Source organism: Lathyrus oleraceus, chromosome 7 (assembly GCF_024323335.1).
Source record: "Lathyrus oleraceus cultivar Zhongwan6 chromosome 7, CAAS_Psat_ZW6_1.0, whole genome shotgun sequence".
NCBI lineage: Eukaryota > Viridiplantae > Streptophyta > Magnoliopsida > Fabales > Fabaceae > Lathyrus > Lathyrus oleraceus.
Window position 1 is genome coordinate 442,238,164 of NC_066585.1, and position 18,992 is coordinate 442,257,155.

An 18,992-nucleotide genomic window follows, 5' to 3' on the forward strand; every position below is an offset into this window, starting at 1 on the left:
ATTTTTTATTTTGATTAGGGTAGTCCAATAGTTTCATATTTACTAGTTTTTTTTAGTTTTAATTTCCTTTTTTAATTTACCTTAGTTTATATATTTAGATTAGTATTAAATTATCAGTTAGTTGTTAAGTGGCTTGGTGGAGAGGAGTGGTGTTTAGGTCTTTAGTGTGGTGGGTTCGATACTCCTAGGTGTAATTTTTTCATTTTTTTTTATTATTTTCTTTTTATGTTTTATTATTCACATTTCTTTTTCAATTTATTGTTTAATAATATGATTTGTTTTTTCTTTTAACTGTATCATGCATGCAAAACCATTTGAAAATTATAAAAATCATATTTTCTCGATTTAATATCGAGCCCTTTTTCAAACCCTTGTAAGTCGATTGCCTTTTAAGCATCGCCATCAACCTCACATAGCTTACTCTTGGGCTTTCTTACAATGAGCCGGTTCTCTTGCACTTACACTCATGCATTATTTGTTTGGGCCCGATTTTATTTATTTCATGATTTTTTAATCCCCATTTGACAAATGTACCCCACTCCCCCAATGTGTAATAATTTTGTACTTTTTATTTCTTTTATTGTTTGGCTGTTTAGCTAGATACTAACACAAGAATAAAATCAACAATTTCAAAAAATACAAAATAAAGACTCGATCCAACGTCGAGCATTTTCTCAATAAACAAATCAACTCATTTCTCCCTCCTATTCCATCCCATTTCAAAAACTTCATCAAATGCTTGATCCAATGTCAAGCCATTTTCATAATAAAAACTCAAAAAAATATTAATTTATAGTTAAGACCTTTTCAATAAGATGGAAGTGGAACGTGGTGTATACTGCGCACTCCTGAGACTAGGATTCGAGATGTATATCTCGCCAATCCTCGCTTTCGCCATCATCCAATTTACCCACTTTTTTCTCTCAAACACTTATCCAAATTTCTTTTAAACGTCCATCAATACTTGATCTAGGTCAAGTCATTTTCACAACAAACTCAAAACACCTAATTCTTACTTAAACACTCTTTCAATAAAGGTGGAAATGGAACATGGTGTATGCCATGCACTCCTGAGGTTAAGATTCGAGATGTATGCCTCGCCAATCTTAACTCTCGCCATCGCCTAAAAATTGTCAATGCGGTTTCTTCAGACCCTTTCTCAATCAAATTCCAAAATACTTAATTCCTAACTTAATACTTTTTCAATAAAGATGGAAGTGGAACATGGCGTATGCCGTGCACTCCTGAGACTAGGATTCGAGATGTATATCTCGCTCATCCAAGTTCTCGCCATCACTCAAAATACATCCAACCAATCAAACTTTTTCTCGCCGCCGTGCGATTAATCAAAACCCTTTTTAAATGAAAGATATATTGTCTTAAGAGATACAAAACCATGTTTCGGCCACGATTGTTGAGTAGAGATAAATGACGCTTTTCCGAATGTAGATTTATAAATCCGTTCGATGTGTGGTACACGTTCACTCCTCATCTGTTTTGGGTAAAACAATGTTTTCGTCGATTAATACAGTATGACTTTCGCTAAAATCGACCAACAAACAAACATTTTTCTACCCAGAACTACGTAAGCCTTGATTTCTCTTTTGAGATACGTAGGAGCAGGATTTTTAAATCTTGTCAGGCCCACTAATAAAAAACTTAGGTTTAGTCCTTCGTCAAAAATCCAAAAACATTTTCCTCTCTTTTACTCTTTCTTTCCCACCTAATAAATTGAAAAGCCTAATATTTCAACTAACACTAACGCACACAACTGACCTAATGGTTCCCGTTGAGTACAACGGACGTGAGGGGTGCTAATACCTTCCCCTTGCGTAATCGACTCCCGAACCCTGATATTGGTTGCGATGACCATATCTTATCCTTTCATTTGTCTTGGGTTTTATCGATATTTCCCCTTTCCTTTTTAGGAATAAATAAAGTTCGGTGGCGACTCTGTTCAGTCCATCATTGCGAGCGTGCGATCGCGCTCCGCTTTGAAGTCGTATCCCCATTTTTTCGAGGTGCGACAGATGGCGACTCTGCTGGGGAAAACAAATCCCTAAGTGAGTCAAGCCTAGTTAGGACGTCTGTGTGCCTTTGTTTGTTTAATTGTGTGGCTTTTCTTTATTGTTTTTACTATCTTTATTGTTATATCTGTTGAATATTGGTTCTATTGTGATTGTTGGTACTTGGATCTTGATTGCAAACCATGTGGGAAAGACTCTACACCCGAGTCTAGAGTGAAAAAAACATAAGATAGGACGATGGTTGAGTAGTACGGACTCCCGAGGTGTATACTTCGTAAGAGTCTGTACGAGAACCTCACTTAGAGTAGATCCTTTTGCAAATATTGTCGCCCGAGGTGTATACCTCGTAAGCGGCGATGTTTCAAAGGGGTCCATGACTCTAAGGACCTTTTAGAACATTAAACCTTTGGCCAACTAGAAATGATGGTTGCGTAGTATGGATTCCCGAGGTGTATACTTCGTAAGAATCGATACGAGAACCTCGCTCAGAATAGATTCCCTAGATGGAGTTGATGACCGGAAAGTATTTTCCGTAAGCGTCAAACAGTCTTTCGAATCCATGACTCTGAGTACCCTGTCTAGAACCCAGTCGATGGTTGCGTAGTACGGACTCGCGAGGTGTATACTTCGTAAGGGTCGGTACGAGAACCTCACCCAGAATAGATTCCCTTAATGGAGTTGACGACCGGAAAGTATTTCCCGTAAGCGTCAAACATTCTTGTGAATCAATGACTCGGGGGATCCTTTATAACAAAGCCCTAGATCATACCCGGTGAGAACCCCATTTTGGAAAAGCAATCAAATTTATCAGTACCTCGGACTTTTGAACCCGTGTATTGAAGAAAAAACACAAATATGCATGGCTTGCATTGCATTCATTCATTGCATTTGCATCGCATCATAATGCATGTCATTCTCCAGACAAAATACCAAAAAAACTCATCCATCTTTTGTCCGTGAAGCAAAGTGATTCTCAACACGCGTTTAGAACAAAGAACCCTGTCTCAGGAGATGATGGACGACCTAAGGAAAAGCCAAGAAGCACTGAAGGAGGAACTCAATCTTTTGAAGAGCCAAATGAGATGGGTCTTGGAAACCCTGCAAGTCTTGTTGAGAAAAGAGGGTCACCCAATATACGCTGCTGCAACAAAGAGAGATGATACCCCACATCCATCTGGTGTTACCCCAAGTCAAGGGAAATTCTATGTGGCAACTCCTCATTTACCAGTATATGGACCTCCCTCAAGGCGTCATCAGCAACATCCTCTGGTTATTCCTCCTCAAAGTCACCAAAGCCAGGTTCAGAATAAAAATCAGAATCAGAACAAGAGGAACAAGGATCACAATGACTCGATTCCGGTGCCATATAGCAAGCTCTACCCGCTACTGATCCAAAATGCTTTGGTGACACCTCGAGCTCTCACGCCTGTGTCACCATACCTGCCATGGTACAATCCAAATGCAACATGTGAATTCCATAAAGGGGCATTGGGACATGACCTAGATTCTTGCTGTGCGCTAAAAGCCTTGGTACGAGGACTGATTAACAAGAAGAGCTTAGTCTTTGAAGAAGATCACCCGAAGATCAAGTGCGGATACCATACTGGGACAATGGGACACTCCATCGAGGAATGCAAGAGTTTTAAGCTCAAGTTGCAAGGATTGATTGACATAAGGTCACTAACACTCAAGGAGGAAGGGTCAAGTACATATACCCTGATTTCTGAGCCAGGTAATGAGAAAGGGAAAGGACCCTTGACACCCCTCAAGGTTTTGTACCACAAGGAAGATGTCAGGGATGTGGCTAGTGAGCTATCATTGTTTCCTGGTAAGAGCATTGAGATACCGCCTTGGATTTCCAATGTCACGACCTATACCAATGAAAGAAAAGGAGAAGTGAGTAGTGGATTCAAGAAGGTTCCGTTCAACGATGAGATTGAAGGAAAAGAATTTGAAGATCATCATGCCAATGTCAAAAAGCTTGTTGATCCCAACCTTCAAGTTTGAAGAAGTCATTCCCCAAAGCTGGCAATCATTTGGCTGTTTCAGCATTTCTTTTGTAGTTTCCTTGCATGTTGACTGTTAATTGCTTTTAAGCATTGTTGTTTTCTTTGAATTGGTAAGATTAATGAAATGTTTATGCATCTTTTGAATTAATCCATTCGTATTCACTCGTTTTTCATTTATGTTAAAAAACAAAAACAAAAATACTGCTCTCATTCACTTTTGTTTATCAAATCGTTGTGTTAACAAAGATTGGAGGGAGGATGATGAAAACGAAACACCTGAAATTGTTGCGGTATGCTTTTGAGTAAAACCTTGTCGATGATGTAAGGCATTGTTTCAAATCCCCAAACACTGAAGAGATAAGGAGTTAATCCCTAGTCAACCACTTTGAGCCTAGAAGTTGGTGTTTATTTCGGATCTAAAACCCTTAATCTTAACCTGGGGCAGGATAGTTATGTTCAGATAGTTTGATCATGCATTCGATCTTTCAAAAAAAAAATCGTCCATATGAACGCCCTCCAATTAGGTTCAACCACATGTTATCCTTCGCGCACATGTTGAAGTGTCGAAGAAGTTAAGAAAAGCTAAAATTAGTGTTGGTTGATCCTTATCCACCAATAATGTGGCAGTCAACACCTTTAAAAAAAAAATAGAAAAAGCCCACCAGGTCAATACCACAGGATGACTTAGGCAAAAATTAGGGCATCCCGATGGACCAAAAGCTTCAAAAAAACGGTCCAGACAAAATTAGGGATAAAGAAAATCAATCAAAAGAGGTCACCAAAATCCTCAACAAAAAAAATAATAAGGTGACTGCCATTTCAAGAAAATTCGTCTTGAATCCTCATCACACCTTCGAACCCTCTTGGAAGTCGAATGCGTGTATTGAATTAACTGAACGTAGGAACTGGAGATCATCAAGAAGAAGGGGTGGGTAAAAATAAATTTCGAGCCTTATATCCTTTTGTTTCAAAAAACCGTGAACCAGACCACGTTACAACCCTTCAAAGACCTAATTGAGGCAGGGTTCATTTTGAAAGCATACGATAACCAGGTGGTGTTAACTTGACTCCAAACGATTTTTGTTAATCATTTGATGGCACCAACTTGCATACTATGAATGAGTTGATCACCATTTGTGTTCTTATCAACGACTCGTTCACTGTATTTCACCCGTTCATATCAATAAATTTTGGTTTCAAATTTTTGCATAAGCATTGAATTAAAATTACCATTTTTGAATGCACAATCTTATTTGCGAGTCAACACTCAGCATCAAAGAAATTCAGTACACAGTTGAGGAACTAGATGGAGTGAAAGAAGTCTATTCGGGGGCAAATCATTTTGAGCATTAGTTAATTCGAGCTAACCACTCTAAGGGTCATCGAGGCAAGAGTAATCTGCTTCAAGAATCAGACCGGGGCAAGCCACCTCAGAGCTCAGTAAGTCCAATCACTCCATGGTTCAGTTAGCCAAGAGTAATTTGCTTCAAGACTTAGTCCGGGGCAAGCCACCTCGGAGCTCAATGAGTCCAGCTATCCAAAGGACAATCAATCAAGAGTCTACCAGTCCAACATTTGGTTAGTCAAGTTCAGACCGCTGCAAGTTTCAAACACTTGGGGCAAGCCATCTCGAGGTAGTCTCATGGCAAGTTGTTTCCAAACTCACTTTCAAAGCGAACATTTCCAAGGTCCCAACAAACTGGGGCAAGGTGAGCCACAGAGGGGCAGACCCCTTTCACGCTTTCAAACTGCTCAAACAAATTCTGCCATACGTCAACAACTATTGAGTTTAAGACGAGTGCCCGAAAATTATGTTAGCACAATTAATTTATCCTAGAAAAGGATCCATTGGCTAAGTTGTGGCCATCAAACTGGATAGAATCCTCCTTTGACAACATCTATCATAAAATATTTGGTTGAGTTCTCGGTGTTGAGGAATCATGAGCTTCCATAAAAAGCCTTTACCAACTCCCAGTCCACTCAGGTGTCAGCATTCTCATAGCATGATCATTCATATATCATGCATAAAAGAATACAAATCATGCATGGCCGAAATGTACTTCGTGCTCATTTTGCATTGACCCAGGTCTTGTTGTTGATCCTATATCCTTTGACCTTTGATTCCAGTCTGTATTTGGTGCCCTTAAACCCACATCCGGTTTTCGCAGTCATTTTCAAGTCCAACCCAGTTGGCACCTATTAGAAAATTTTCCATTAAGGTTCATTCTCTGTTTGGATTATCCGATGAATTTCCGGATTACTCCTTGGTGTATCGATGTATTTCCACGACTTGTCTGATGTATTTCCAGATGTTTCACCATCTATCGGGGTGTTCTTTGATGTGTCTATATTCTGATGTATTTCCAGAATTTCCTTGATATATTAACAGATGTGTCTGTATTCTGTTGTATTTCCGGAATATCACTTGTAATTCTGATGCATTTCCAGAATTTGTTTCTTTTACTCTCTGATGAATTCCCAGACATGTCACTTTTATTCTGATGAAGTTCCAGAACCCCTATGTCATTCCCTGGAATTATTTCAAGACTCATTGGTGTCTCCTAAAAATCAGTTGTTGCTAGGCATTATTCCAAGCTCAGTTGTTACTAGAACTCATTTCAAAGTCCAATTGTTGGTGGCAAAGTCCGTTAAAAGCTGGTTGTAGTCCATTGCTTACGGTCCGAGTCCAATTGTTTTTATTCCGGGGTCCGGTCATGCTTGAACCTACTCTGAAGATTCTTTGTTCAATCCTATTCAGGTCATGTACGAACCTGTCATTGAACCTTTTTATTCCGGGGTCCGGTCATGCTTGAACCTACTCTGAAGATTCTTTGTTCAATCCTATTCAGGTCATGTACGAACCTGTCATTGAACCTTTTTATTCCGGGGTCCGGTCATGCTTGAACCTACTCTGAAGATTCTTTGTTCAATCCTATTCAGGTCATCTTGAACCTGTCATTGAACCTTCTATTCCGGGGTCCGGTCATGCTTGAACCTACTCTGAAGATTCTTTGTTCAATCCTATTCAGGTCATGTACGAACCTGTCATTGAACCTTTTTATTCCGGGGTCCGGTCATGCTTGAACCTACTCTGAAGATTCTTTGTTCAATCCTATTCAGGTCATGTACGAACCTGTCATTGAACCTTTTTATTCCGGGGTCCGGTCATGCTTGAACCTACTCTGAAGATTCTTTGTTCAATCCTATTCAGGTCATGTACGAACCTGTCATTGAACCTTTTTATTCCAGGGTCCGGTCATGCTTGAACCTACTCTGAAGATTCTTTGTTCAATCCTATTCAGGTCATGTACGAACCTGTCATTGAACCTTTTTATTCCGGGGTCCGGTCATGCTTGAACCTATTCTGAAGATTCTTTGTTCAATCCTATTCAGGTCATGTACGAACCTGTCATTGAACCTTTTTATTCCGGGGTCCGGTCATGCTTGAACCTACTTTGAAGATTCTTTGTTCAATCCTATTCAGGTCATGTACGAACCTGTCATTGAACCTTTTTATTCCGGGGTCCGGTCATGCTTGAACCTACTCTGAAGATTCTTTGTTCAATCCTATTCAGGTCATCTTGAACCTGTCATTGAACCTTCTATTCCGGGGTCCGGTCATGCTTGAACCTACTCTGAAGATTCTTTGTTCAATCCTATTCAGGTCATCTTGAACCTGTCATTGAACCTTTTATTCCGGGGTCAGGTCATACTTGAACCTGCTCTGAAGATTCTTTGTTCAATACCCATTCAGGTCATGTATGAACCTGTTTGTTGAACCCCTATTCCGGTATCAGGTCATACATGAACCTGTTCTGAAGAGTTTTCTCCTTGATTATCCCCCAGCGTTGTCAGGTCATACATGAACCTGTTGTAGCATCTTTTCCTTTATTCGGGTTTAGTAAGTCATGTGTGAACTTACCACCGAAATCCCTTGTATTCTAAGTATCGATTATCAAATCTCACTTTGAATACTTCCCAGTGTGTGTCTGACTCTCCAGCAGGACTGTTTCCTCAACAAGATTGTTTCTTACCATTTGTCTGTCTCCCTGTGGATCATCAACATTCCCCACAGTTTGGTTTGTCTAGTAGCATCTCCCGCTAAGGGTCCACCATATCCCTAGCAGGAAAGGAAATATAAAAAAAAAAAGAAAATAAGAATCATGCATCCATGCATATCCATGCATATCATGGCATATCATATCATATCACATCATGTCATGGGGATTCAGGATCAAAATCCGGGTCTTTTTAGTATTTAATCATCTCCCACTATGATCATATGAAGAGTGTACCGCTTCATATTCTCTAGTCGAAGATACTTAAATAGGGGCAACTGTCATACCCCGATTTTGATCCCGAAATTTTTCCGTTTTTTCTTTTTATTTTTGCATTTTGCATACATTCATCAGTATAAAACGGATTTTAATATCTTGACCTTTTATTTGATTTTAATTTCAAATTAAGTTTAATTCCAATTGTCAATTTAATCTTAATTATTTATTTTTACTAATGATTAAAACTCTAATTGATTTTTATTTCCAAATGAATGTTAGAGTGGATATCCAAGTAATTTTAAATGAATAATAAATTAATTTGATTTTTAATTTGGTTTTTACTGATTTGTTATTATTATTTAAATAGATATTTAAACCAACTTCTCAATTATCCATTTTATAATTAAAATCCAAAATCCAAAATCCATCCATGGTGCATTTCAAATCAAATAGTACCTACTCATTTCATAACATTCCAATAATTCATTCCAAAAAAAAAAAAAGAGAAAAAACAAAATCCAATAATAAACACATTAATCCAGTCATCAGGGAAGCCGAGTGAGACTTATACTTATGCTGACATCGAAACTGTATATAAGTATCTTGAGGAGAACTTTGGTGCTAAGCATGAAGACATAATCCTTTATGGTCAATCCGTTGGGAGTGGTCCTACTTTGGATATTGCTGCTCGTTTACCCCAATTGAGAGCTGTTATTCTCCATAGTCCGATACTGTCGGGATTGAGAGTGATGTACCCTGTGAAACCAAAGTCCAAGGCAAAGGCTGTGAAGGCCAAGACAGCCGCTAAGCCCAAATCTGCTGCTATCAAGCCCAAACCCGCTGCCAAGTCAAAGGCACCTGTGAAACCAAAGTCCAAGGCAAAAGCCTGCAAAGGTTGCAAAGACATCGACGAAGACGTCACCGGGAAAGAAAGCTGCTACAACTCCTGCAGAAGAGACACTCTCTCGGCTACTAAAATCCAAAGTTGATGCAGATGAAACCGACGAGGTTGAGCTTCAGAATGCGATGGCAAATGTTGTGACATGTTTGGTACCATTCGGCGCAACGGTGTCGGAATATGCAAACTACAGCAGCAGCAACAAACGATGGCGCATAGCCTGAATGAAGGTCAGAATCCAATGCAAGTTGCTGCCAGGCGAATTGCATCCAGCAGCTGTATGGTTTCAGTTTGATACGCAAGAATCCTGTAACGAATTCATAACAAAATCACAACAGCATCAACTAAATCATGATCAAGTAATAATTAATGTTTTAATGGAAACTTTTACCAAACTTCACTGCTGGCACTAGATGGGCAGTCGTTATGTCTTGTGGAGTTGGATTCTCAAACCAGTATTCAAAGCAAAATATCCAGAAATTGAAGAATCCCATGGGAGTGATGCTTTGATGTGGGTACCTGTTAAACCACCAAACAAGGGATTGGATACCGTCACAAATGGAAGACAAATTGACTCAACCAAACAATGCAACAATTTCTCAGAAGCCTACGACTGCTATAAAGGAATTGCAAATTATTATGAAGCTTACAACCAATTTCTTTGTTCCTGGTCCATAACCGATCACATCAGCCATAACCTGCATAATACACACAGAAATGGTCATTTTATTACAACCCTGTTTTGTTTTCTAACACATCACAATAGTCCTTGTTCCGGTTACAAAGGCCATAGCAGAAAGTAAGAAGAACATAACAAGATCCAGAAAAAACTCACCGTAACCTTTTGAACTAGTTTGGTCTTCCAAATCCACAACAAACTCAGCATATTCCTCTCACTCCTACTTCACTCACACTCTTCTACTGCCAGGCCACGTGAACCTACAATGGACTCGCGCGCACAGTATAATCCTTGCACTGTTGAAGAGTTTTTGGGGATTTCAAGGGTCGTCGAGCTGGTCTCATCAAAGCTCTCACCACTGATGTTGAAGATTTCTATAACCAATGTGATCCTGATAAAGAGAATTTGTGCTTATATGGCTTTCCTAGTGAGCAGTGGGAAGTTAATTTACCTGCTGAAGAAGTTCCACCGGAGCTTCCCGAGCCTGTGCTTGGAATTAACTTTGCCAGGGATAGCATGCCAGAAAAAGATTGGCTGTCTTTAGTTGTTGTTCATAGCGATTCATGGTTACTTGCTATTGCCTACTATTTTGGAGCCAGGTTCGGGTTCGACAATTTGACAGGAGACGCCTTTTCAGTATGATCAATGAACTGCCATCGATATTTGAAGTTTGTTACTGGTACAGCAAAGAAACAAGTTAAGGAGAAGTCTTCAGTTTCATACCACAGTGGAAGCAAATCCAAGGCCATCCTCAAAAACTGCATCGGTTCAAGCAACCTGTTTTATTTCCTTGCAACCGCTTGATCTTCAATTTCCTGCACAATATTAACCACAGTGATATCAGCAGCAAGCAAGCAAATATTAAACAGTATCAAATAGAAGACACCGAGTCGCAGGTCAAATTCCTTCCGGCAGGTTGTCATTTTCGGATGATTCTCTCTTGTGTTCTACCAAACCGATACCAAGACATAGAAACTGATACAAGCACCAATAACAATACAGAGTGAAGAAAACACAGAAAATAGAAAAAGAAAAGCGATGATGAGTTTGAGTTGGAGTTGTTTATCACTTGCAAACCAACAACAACAATTCAGAAGATTCAAGATAACAACTCATAGTGTTTTTTGCTGTTGCATTTCTCCAATGTTCAATGTTACTGCAGTAATACAAAAACAATTGACAAGCATTAGAATCCAAAATTTCCCAAATTGAGCATAAGGACAAATTCAGAGAGAAAGAAAGAGTTCAAGGTACCGTTTCCGGAAGTGTAGCGTGAAACAGGATAAAAGCGTTTCTGAGCAACAAAAGTGCTTCTGAAACTTTCTCCTTTGAGCCTTTAAACACCAACCGAAACCCTAAGCTGCATATATAAAAAGGAAACGAGTTTGTGAGATGGGGAGAGAAAAAAATTGAGAAAGGAGAAAAGAGGGAGAGAGGGAGGCGGCCAAACCTAAAAAACCCGGAATCTTCATCAGCGGATCCTCCACCGTCAGCCACGACACCCTTTCAAACCCTTCTTGCCGTTTCGACGTCGCCGGATCTGAGCTCGTCATCATTGACCCGGCTTCGCTCCTATTGATCCGCCATTACCGGTAATACTATCGCCTCCATCGAATGTTTGGAAACACCTCCCTGTTCGGACCGAGACAACCAAAGGTCATCGCTTCCATCATCCATGAAAACTTCTGTTCACTCAATATCTCCGTCGCCGGTTGAAAGAGAGATTACAGATTGAGAGATCTGTTGTGCTGTTGGAGAAATAAAGGAAGAATGGAAAGGAAATTGTGAGAACCAGGTGCGCTTTTCTCGATCACCCTTCCCTATTTTGGAACACGTTTTTTCACTGATGTTTGGACATAGAGGTGATCGGATGGGCCTACGGCCCATTTCATCTTTTTTGTTAGCTTTTGTTATTTCATTTATTCTGGGTCATATGTTTGGTTTGCCATTATCATAGCAACTAACCATTCGTGGCCTAGTGGTGATGGAGATAGTTCATTGCCTCTTTGGTCACCAGTTCGATTCTGGGCTTAGGCGTTCTGTTTTCATTTTATTTATTTATTTAGATTTAATAGTTAGAAATTTAAATTAGATTTAGGTTTAGAGTAAAATATTAATTAAGTAGGATTTTTTATTTTGATTAGGGTAGTCCAATAGTTTCATATTTACTAGTTTTTTTTAGTTTTAATTTCCTTTTTTAATTTACCTTAGTTTATATATTTAGATTAGTATTAAATTATCAGTTAGTTGTTAAGTGGCTTGGTGGAGAGGAGTGGTGTTTAGGTCTTTAGTGTGGTGGGTTCGATACTCCTAGGTGTAATTTTTTCATTTTTTTTTATTATTTTCTTTTTATGTTTTATTATTCACATTTCTTTTTCAATTTATTGTTTAATAATATGATTTGTTTTTTCTTTTAACTGTATCATGCATGCAAAACCATTTGAAAATTATAAAAATCATATTTTCTCGATTTAATATCGAGCCCTTTTTCAAACCCTTGTAAGTCGATTGCCTTTTAAGCATCGCCATCAACCTCACATAGCTTACTCTTGGGCTTTCTTACAATGAGCCGGTTCTCTTGCACTTACACTCATGCATTATTTGTTTGGGCCCGATTTTATTTATTTCATGATTTTTTAATCCCCATTTGACAAATGTACCCCACTCCCCCAATGTGTAATAATTTTGTACTTTTTATTTCTTTTATTGTTTGGCTGTTTAGCTAGATACTAACACAAGAATAAAATCAACAATTTCAAAAAATACAAAATAAAGACTCGATCCAACGTCGAGCATTTTCTCAATAAACAAATCAACTCATTTCTCCCTCCTATTCCATCCCATTTCAAAAACTTCATCAAATGCTTGATCCAATGTCAAGCCATTTTCATAATAAAAACTCAAAAAAATATTAATTTATAGTTAAGACCTTTTCAATAAGATGGAAGTGGAACGTGGTGTATACTGCGCACTCCTGAGACTAGGATTCGAGATGTATATCTCGCCAATCCTCGCTTTCGCCATCATCCAATTTACCCACTTTTTTCTCTCAAACACTTATCCAAATTTCTTTTAAACGTCCATCAATACTTGATCTAGGTCAAGTCATTTTCACAACAAACTCAAAACACCTAATTCTTACTTAAACACTCTTTCAATAAAGGTGGAAATGGAACATGGTGTATGCCATGCACTCCTGAGGTTAAGATTCGAGATGTATGCCTCGCCAATCTTAACTCTCGCCATCGCCTAAAAATTGTCAATGCGGTTTCTTCAGACCCTTTCTCAATCAAATTCCAAAATACTTAATTCCTAACTTAATACTTTTTCAATAAAGATGGAAGTGGAACATGGCGTATGCCGTGCACTCCTGAGACTAGGATTCGAGATGTATATCTCGCTCATCCAAGTTCTCGCCATCACTCAAAATACATCCAACCAATCAAACTTTTTCTCGCCGCCGTGCGATTAATCAAAACCCTTTTTAAATGAAAGATATATTGTCTTAAGAGATACAAAACCATGTTTCGGCCACGATTGTTGAGTAGAGATAAATGACGCTTTTCCGAATGTAGATTTATAAATCCGTTCGATGTGTGGTACACGTTCACTCCTCATCTGTTTTGGGTAAAACAATGTTTTCGTCGATTAATACAGTATGACTTTCGCTAAAATCGACCAACAAACAAACATTTTTCTACCCAGAACTACGTAAGCCTTGATTTCTCTTTTGAGATACGTAGGAGCAGGATTTTTAAATCTTGTCAGGCCCACTAATAAAAAACTTAGGTTTAGTCCTTCGTCAAAAATCCAAAAACATTTTCCTCTCTTTTACTCTTTCTTTCCCACCTAATAAATTGAAAAGCCTAATATTTCAACTAACACTAACGCACACAACTGACCTAATGGTTCCCGTTGAGTACAACGGACGTGAGGGGTGCTAATACCTTCCCCTTGCGTAATCGACTCCCGAACCCTGATATTGGTTGCGATGACCATATCTTATCCTTTCATTTGTCTTGGGTTTTATCGATATTTCCCCTTTCCTTTTTAGGAATAAATAAAGTTCGGTGGCGACTCTGTTCAGTCCATCATTGCGAGCGTGCTTCGTGACATTCGCGTAAGATGTGGCTTCAACCCATTTGGTAAAGTAGTCTATGGCCACCAAGATAAATCTATGTCCATTAGATGTTTTGGGTTCTATCATTCCGATCATGTTGATGCCCCTCATAGAGAAAGGCCAAGGTGATGCTATAACATTTAGCGGGGTAGGCGGTACATGTACTCTGTCAGCATAGATTTGACATTTGTAGCATGTTTTGGTGTAATGATAACAGTCAGCTTCCATCGTTAACCAGTAGTAACTTGCCCTTAAGATTTTCTTCGTCATTGCATGCCCATTTGTGTATGTGCCGAAAGACCCTTCGTGTATGTCCTTCATAAGATGATTAGCTTCATGTTTGTCCACACACCTCAACAAAACCATGTCATAGTTCTGCTTGTACAATATCTCTCCATTTAAAAGGAACTTTAATGTCAACCTCCGCATGGTCCTTTTATCAAGGCTGGAGGCCTCTGCATTCTTGCTTCTCTAGATACTGTTTGATATCAAAGAACCAGGGTTTACCATCTGGCTCTTCTGCTGTCGTCAGGCAATGCGCGGGTTCATCAAAACGCCTAATTTCAATGTGGGGTTGATGGTTGGGCCATATTAACTTATACATGGAAGCCAAGGTAATCCCGAGGAATATGAGAGAATATGAGAGAAAGGCATATGCCATCTAATTCTCTTCTCGAGGAATATGAGAGAAAGTGATTTTGTTGAATTTTGGGAGTAACCTTAGCACGTAATCCCGATATGGAATTAGGTTAGCATGTCTTGTTGCCCAATCACCTTTGATATGATGTATCACTAGAGCGGAATCCCCGAATACTTCTAGTACCTTGATCTTCAACTCAATAGCTTCTTCCAACCCTAGTATCCAAGCTTCATACTCGGCCATGTTATTTGTGCAGGTAAAATAGAGTTTTGCGGTGAACGGTAGATGGAAATTCTTGGGAGACATCAGCACTGCCCCAATTCCACGACCTATTGCATTTGAGGCGCCGTCGAACATGAGAGTCCAGCCTGCTTTTAGCTCAAGACTCTCCTCTAGTTCGGAGTCTTCAGCATCCTTAACAACCATGATGTCCTCATCTAGGAAGTCAAACTTCAAAGGTTGGTAATCCTCTAGCGGTTGGTGAGCAAGATGGTATGCTAATACGCTTCCTTTGATTGCCTTTTGTGTAACATATTGAATGTTGTATTCTGATAACAACATCTGCCATCGGGCAATCCTACCGGTAAGAGCTGGTTTCTCGAATATGTACTTGATGGGATCCATTTTAGATACCAACCAAGTCGTATGAGTTAGCGTGTACCGCCTGAGACGCTTAGCGGCCCACGCGAGTGCACAACAAGTCTTCTCGAGTAATGAATATCTGGTCTCGCAATCATTAAACTTCTTGCTCAAATAATATATGGCATGCTCTTTTCTACCAGTCTCATCTTGTTGTCCCAATACACAGCCCATGGACTCGTCGAGCACTGTTAAATACATGTTGAGAGGTCTCCCTTCCGTAGGGGGCATTAGAATCGACGGTTCTTGTAAGTATTCTTTGATTTTATCGAAGGATGTTTGACATTCATCATTCCACTCCACACCTTGGTTCTTCCTTATAAGCTTGAACATTGGTTTACATGTGGCAGTAAGGTGAGAAATAAACTTGGCGATGTAATTCAGTCTTCCTAAGAAACCACGAACTTCCTTCTCAGTCCTTGGCGCAGGCATGTTCTGAATGGCTCGAACCTTGTCGGGATCTACTTCAATTCCTTTTTGGCTTACAATAAAGCCTAAAAGCTTCCTAGATCGAACCCCAAATGTGCATTTGTTAGGATTAAGTCTCAACCTAAACTTCCTCAAACGAGCAAACAGTTTCTCCAGGTTAGTGATGTGCTCTTCTTCTGTCTGGGATTTGGCAATCATGTCGTCAACATACACCTCAATCTCTTTATGAATCATCTCATGAAAGAGAGTCATCATAGCACGTTGATATGTTTCCCCAACGTTCCTTAATCGAAACGACATCACTTTGTAACAAAAGGTGCCCCAAGGGGTAATGAACGTGGTCTTCTCCATGTCCTCGGGATCCATAAAGTAAAATACTGAGAACTAAGCTGTGTTATCCACCAATACATCAATGTGAGGTAATGGGAAATCGTCTTTGGGACTAACTCTGTTTAGGTCTCGGTAGTCGACACACATGCGGACTTTCCCATCTTTCTTCGGTACCGGCACAATGTTGGCAACCCATTGTGGGTACTTAGCGACTTCCAGGAAACCAGCGTCAAACTACTTTCTCACCTCTTCTCTGATCTTGAGAGCCATATCCGGTCGATTCTTCTTAGTTTTTGTTTGACGGCAGAGCATTCTTCTTTAAGGGGAAGCTTGTGGGTCACGATGTCAGTGTCTAATTCGGGCATATCTTGGTATGACCATGCAAACACATCATTATATTCGTGGAGGAGCTCTATCAATCTTGTCTTCACTGCATCTTGAAGCGCGACGCCTACCCTTACTTATCTCTTGTCTTCTTATGTTCCCAGGTTGATAACTTCGACGTCCTCTTGGTGTGGTTGATTGAACTTCTCTTCTTGTTTGAGTAATCTGGTCAACTCTTCAGGGAGTTCACAATCTTCCCCCACTTCATTTTCATCTTGGTAGATTGGACAGTCAAAATCATGCCAGACCCTAGCAGTGTCGTTATCAATGGTCTCGGTGGTGTCTCTGCATGTTATGATTTATGCAGTTTATTTAGAAAGTGCGTGCATAAGAATTAATGTCATTTTATTGTAATACAAAATGAAAGGAAAGGAACAAAAATTTGAATGCAAATTGCCATTTTATTAATGATATTCAGAAACTCTTGAAAAGATAAAGAGGGCCCTACAACACGCCATTTTGCCTTGGGTAGAGCACAGGGTTTTGTTTAAAATAATAAAATTACTTTTGAAAAAATTGGGGTACTTCCACAACCTTCCAGTTCGTCAGTTTTTCATTAGGTGCGACTTGTCGTATCCAGCTAGACACCCCATCTTTACGAACTTCATCATCGATCATTGCCACCTGATTGCCAAAAATATGGCCAGCGCTGGTGAATGTTTCTTCTACAGAAGGAATCTGCTCTTTGTCATGTTGGTTACCAGATTCATTTGATGACGGGTCATACCCTAAACCAAACTTATCCCGCTTCTCTCGCACTTCCACCACTTTGCCCCAATCTTGAGCATTTTCACTCTCCATAACAGCTTTAGCTCCTTGCCACGGGGCCATGGACGATCCTGATTTTGGTGTCTCCAACGCCTGCTGAACGACCATTATATTTACCACTTCCAAGGATTGGAATGGTGTCTCGGTTATCTCGCCATCCACCTCGATATACCGAAAAGACGTTAAGTTAGTAGGTTCCCGAAGTCATCAATCACTATTTAAGAAGGTTATTGTCATGACGAAAGCTCATCCGCCAATAACGTCCCTAAAAAGAGTCTCGTCTGGGTGAGGCCTTCATATGGTCCCAAAGAGGAAGACTCCTAGTGGGTCCATACTACGCAACTTTCGAGTCCAAGGTTCTAATAAGGTTCTCAGAGTCATAGATCGAGGTTGGGAATATTACTATAAGGTAGTAATACGCCCAAGGGATCTCATCAGATTGGGGCTTTCGTATTAACCCAACAAGTCTGAAACTTTTCAGGTGAATACTACATAACCGCCGGATATAGTGGGTTAAAAGGTCCCTAGAGTCATTGATCCAACTTGAGAATACTATCCTCGTGACGAAAACTCGTCGGGCAACAATATCTCAAGACAATCTCCTCTAGGCGGGGTCTTCGTATCTTCCCAACAAGGAAGACTCCTTGTGGGCATCCATTATGCAACCACCAACTTAAACTTACGGTTTTTCTCAGACTCGGGTAGAGAGCCTATCTCACAAAGCACCACTAATAGAGAGCCCCAAACAAGACATAGCCAATAAATCACAAAACAATAATTACGACAGAATAATAATAATAGAATAAAAATAACAAACAAACAAACAAGATTAACACACAATACAGAAACAGAACTAAATTAGGCTTCACTCTCTTTTGCTTGGAGTTATTTCCCTAGTAGAGGCGCCATCTGTCGCATCTCAAAAAATACGATTCCTCGCGATGGTCGCGGAAAAAATTAGTTCGAATAGAGTATCCACCAAACTTTATTTATCCCAATGAAGGAATAGGAAAATATCGATAAAACCTTTGAAGAATTGAATGATGGTCGTCGCAACCGTATTCTGGTTTGGGAGTCGATTACGCAAGGGGAAGGTATTAGCACCCCTCACGTCCGTTGTACTCAACGTGAACCTTTTAGTTTAATTTGTGATTTGAATGTTAGCTTATGTTTTTTGTTTTCTTCGAGTGATAAAGATATTGAAATGAGATGGATGGAAACCTCAGAAGGGGGAAAAAGGAGGTTTTTTTTATTAGTGTGCTCGCCAAGATCTCGCAATCTCGTGCCTACGTATCCTTAGGGTGCAATAAGGAAATCAGAGCATTCGTAGTTCGGGGAACTACGGTTGGTTGGTGTCTTTTACCGAACAACTGTTTAGATCGCGTTCTAAAGGCTAAACGCTGACTTGTTTACTCTCAGCGGAGGCTTAAGCACTAGTTTGTTGTGCACATTAGAAAGGATTAAATAATGTTCTTTTTTAAAAGAGTTTTGGTTACACGAGGGTGACAAGTTAAATTAATATGTTGGATGTTTTGTTGGATGACAATTACTCGGATAGTCGAGTAAAATAACTCGTATCCTAATAGTTGAGGAGAGGAATCGAAGGCTCTAGACGATCTCCTATTTCATCCTTAATTGTGAAAGTATTTGATAATACTTAAGGTATTTTAAATGGATGACGATTACTCGGACAGTCGAGTAAGACAACTCGTATCCTAATAATCGGAAAAGGGAATAGAAGACTCTAGACCACTTTCTTTTTCATCTGAGTGATTATGAAAATAGGTTTAGG

General features: G+C 39.6%; 1 pseudogene; it reads left to right on the forward strand.

Moving 5' to 3' along the window:
• Positions 1-10,155: 10,155 nt before the first annotated feature.
• On the forward strand, positions 10,156-10,694 carry LOC127104250 (PHD finger protein ALFIN-LIKE 4-like; annotated as a pseudogene).
• The last annotated feature ends 8,298 nt before the right edge of the window (positions 10,695-18,992 follow it).